This window comes from Schistocerca gregaria, chromosome 5 (genome assembly GCF_023897955.1).
Source record: "Schistocerca gregaria isolate iqSchGreg1 chromosome 5, iqSchGreg1.2, whole genome shotgun sequence".
NCBI lineage: Eukaryota > Metazoa > Arthropoda > Insecta > Orthoptera > Acrididae > Schistocerca > Schistocerca gregaria.
The window spans coordinates 192,590,483-192,594,849 of record NC_064924.1 but is presented as its reverse complement, the minus strand read 5'-3'; the positions used below and the strand labels follow the sequence as shown (position 1 = coordinate 192,594,849).

General features: G+C 40.0%; 1 non-coding gene across 1 annotated transcript; it reads right to left on the bottom strand.

Annotated features, from left to right (window-relative positions):
• Positions 1-870: 870 nt before the first annotated feature.
• Positions 871-945, bottom strand: Trnas-cga (transfer RNA serine (anticodon CGA)). Its single transcript has one exon. It is a non-coding gene; the product is annotated as a tRNA-Ser (tRNA).
• Positions 946-4,367: the final 3,422 nt, after the last annotated feature.

Below are 4,367 nucleotides of genomic sequence, written 5' to 3'. Positions count from 1 at the left end.
TACGTTATCTCTCTTTAACGAATTTCGTATAGATTTATATTTGTTTAAAATATATCTGTAACCCAGAGCATATGATGCATAAGGCCAAATGATTTGCATAGCAAGTGGTCTAATCTAATGAATTCGGACTACACAGCACACACTCACACAGACCACGCAATTTAATCCTGAAAAAAAATTTTAAAGTTCGAAGTAGATAGACCGCGACAGCAGTCAGTCTCATGAATGAAGAATAATTGCACTGAATGTCCAAAGGCAAAATTCTAAACTAATGTGAAGATGAAATCATCGATCTTTAATTCTGCACGAAAGAGTTATTTAACTGCATAGTCCATCGATACAGCTTTAACTCTTGATCACTCACACGACACACTCAGCTTTAACTTACTTATTGAAGTTCAATTACCTTTTTCGTTGATCTCAGAAAACTGCTGCGTCTCCTCAAATTCTTTGGTACGACACACAGAAATAGCTTTAATGCCGAGCAGATATATCACGGTCTAACCTGAGTGCAACGGTTAACTGTCACATATAAATTCGGAGTTCTTGAAGCGGAGTGAATGCGATTTGCAAGTTAAATTGTCCAGTTACGACCAGAGTAAGATTATTACGACCGTGTAGAAATTGCACATTCTTCCACGCGACCGATTTATATTCAGCCCCATTTTATAGCGTATCAGTCACTCAGTGATAACATTTCTTCGTAGATCGTAAATTAATTCTGGAGAGGCACCTTAACTTCAAGCATATATTCAGTAATCTTCTTACAGAACTCTCCATACTTCTGACATACTTTTATTTCCAGAATGAGATTTTCACTCTGCAGCGGAGTGTGCGCTGATATGAAACTTCCTGGCAGATTAAAACTGTGTGCCCGACCGAGACTCGAACTCGGGACCTTTGCCTTTCGAGGGCAAGTGCTCTACCAACTGAGCTACCGAAGCACGACTCACGACCGGTACTCACAGCTTTACTTCTGCCAGTATCCGCCTCCTACCTTCCAAACTTTACAGAAGCTCTTCTGCGAACCATGCAGAACTAGCACTTCTGAAAGAAAGGATATTGCGGAGACATGGCTTAGCCACATCCTAGGGGATGTTTCCAGAATGAGATTTTCACTGTGCAGTGGAGTGTGCGCTGATATGAAACTTCCTGGCAGATTAAAACTGTGTGCCCGACCGAGACTCGAACTTGGGACCTTTGCCTTTCGCGGGCAAGTGCTCTTGCCCGCGAAAGGTAATACTTTTATTTCAATTTAACTTGAAACAAGAAATTTCAATTACGTGCTTGAGATGCCGCAAGACAAATAACAGAAAATACTCCAATGTAGAACATGTTTACCTCTAAGTCCGGTTAAAGTCCGAAGCGCACCTTGTGAGTCTTATTACGCTCAGTTGTTACATACAAACTAATAATAATGAAGAAGACAGCGACAGTGTTTTCACCGGAGGGCGTTTGTATAAGCAAAGCTGTCTCTGGCACTTGCGGATACACCTTTCGCATTCAGCTGTTCAGGTGTGTGATATAGAAGAGCAGGAAATTTACTACTCAGCACTGACAGATCGCACCTCAGTACAGCGGTATTTACTGTTGTTATGAATTTACACACGAAATAAAAGGAGACTAAATAGTATCTTAGGCGTTCCCGACATCTCCTACAACTGTTTTGGCGCTATAATGTTCACAATCTATTATTTTTCTGCTCAGATCTTTCATTTTTAATAGATTTTATTTCTTCACCAATATGAGGAAGGAAATGAATGAAACCGATGTTGTGCAGTGAATCATACACAGGTAGTACTCTTTACCAATTGATCAGCCTATGCATCCAACGTTGGGGAGTGAAGTTGTAACAAAGGGGCTCAGTTTGTTGCATCAACTGAGTATTATAACGGATACCATTATTTAGAACTAACTTACGGTATATGACTAGCGCATGGCGAAGTGCATTACATTATGTTCATACATCGTAACCGGACCATTGCAGCGGTATACGTTAACAGTAAATCTCTTATAGTGAAGTGCCTAGTCTGCTAACGAAATGGATGTTGGAAAAAGACTGAAATGTTGCCTGTAGTTCTAGCGTGCGCGTTAGTTATTACAATTACTTAAAATCCTAATGAATACCACTTCGTACGCCACAGAGAATGTCTGTGGTTATTCCTCGTCTCCGCAAAATGAATACAACAGTTCATTTATTGGGTTTTGTTATAGCCATACTAGCCACTTCTTATACGCCACATCAGTGAATGCGATTATAACATCCATCGTAACAGGACTTTCCAAATGAAATTCGTTAAGCACATCAGTGTTCCATGGCGGTTTCTTTTATTTTGCTATACTGTTTTCTCATTTACCAGTCTGTAGTGTAAGAGTATTTATAAAATGTACAAACGCAGACTTACGAAAATATCTAAAATATTCAGTTGTGTACGTATTTTAAAACTAATTAAATAGGATGGCTGTACAGTGATTACCTTAAATAAAACCTCTACATCTACATCTTATTTACGCTTTGTGGCGAAGCTACTTTGTGTAACTCTATACCTTCTCCCTTTTCTTTTCCAATCACGAATGATTGACGAGACGAATAATCATTGATAAGCTTTAGTGTGGGCCCGAATCTCTCTAATTTCATCTCCATGGTCTTTCCGCGAGGTATACGTAAAAGGAAGCAACATATTATTAGACGCTTCTAGCAATGTTCCTTCTCGGGATTCTAACTGTGACCCACGCCGTAAAGCTCAATGCATCTCTTGTAGCGTCTGTTACTGAAGTTGAGTCAGCATCGCCATGACGCTTTCGCCTTTAATGATTCGACCTGTAACAAAACGAGCTGCTCTTATCTGAATTTTCTCGATTTCCCCTAGGAATCCTAACGTTTCGGAAATCCTTACTGATGAGCAATATTAAACTACTGATCGAACAAGGACTCTGCAAACTACTTCCATTGATGCTGAACTACAGGATATTTCCTATGAACAAAAATGTAGCATCTGCCACACCTACGATCATCATTATGTGATCATTCCACATTAAACCTTCCAGTACACATACTGTAAGTTGTTAACTGAAAGTGACTGAAACCAAAAACTATGGGCAAAGGTATACAAGGCGAAAGGCTACGGTCCATGTACCATCACCTCTCATTTCCTGTTCCTACCTTACTGACATAAATACCTCTGATACAAGGTAGGCCTTTGGGAACCACAGCTTCAGTAAATTACAACACAGATTGAGTAAGATATTTCAATAATAGGGCAATAGAAGCAGGTAGGCCTTGATTTATAAAAGATTTAGCTAAACAACATTAGGAAATAGTTCTTAATTTAATTAAAAGGGAACAGGCAAACCTTCAATAATAACCGCTTCAGTTAAATAAAATTACGAAATAGAAAACAGGCAGTGATTTGATATTAACAGCTTCAGTTAAGAAAAATTATGAAACAGAAAACCGGCAGGCCTTCAATGTAACACCTTCGTTAAGTAGAACTGCCAAATTTAAAACTGGTAGGCCTTCAATAACATAAGTAACAGCTTCAGTTAAGTAAAATGGCCAAATATAAAACAGGCAGGCCTTCTATAATAAAATATTTATGAAGTGAAATCAGCAAACAGAAAACAGTTAAGTAAGACTACCAATTGGAAAGCAAGTAAGCCTTCATGAACAACTGCTTCAGTTCAGTAACCAAGAATTTGAGTTTTCTTCTCAGCAGAGGTTACACCAGAAGGTTTATATACAACGAGCACAAGTACACACTAAATAGGGAGGCCGAGAAATGTTACAATGAAAGGACGGGCCTTTCAGCGCCCTTTTCGTTGGATACAGATTGGCAAAAGAAACATAAACACAGCAAGGCTAATCACTAGCCAAACGGTATACCCGCGGTACTACAAAATATCGTCTCTACAAAGAAGGCGGAATGCCCGAAAGAAAACTAGGCTGCCTCGATACAGGTACTCAGGGTACCCTCCGCCACCCACCGTCAGGTGGCGTGCGGAGTATGGATGTAGATGTAGATGTAGATGTAGAACTTAATTACACAGCCTCAGTAATTGCAAATTTTTGAGAACCAGGCATCTCCCAGGCCAATATAATTAACAAAGTGATCACGTCTGCAATCCCTGAAGGTATCCCGAAACCGTCATCTGATCGTATTGCAAGAGAAAGTTACTTATCTCGTTCTTGAAGACGTTTGGCACGGAGGAACGCTAGAAACCAACCGTCTACGTAGTGCTTGACGACGGAGGGTCCGGACACAGCAGAGAAGAAACATGTTATCGCTGTGACTTAGGAAACGCCATCGGCTCACACAGTTTAAGATATCCTGTTGAACAACCAAGGTCGGTATCGACTCAGAAAAAGC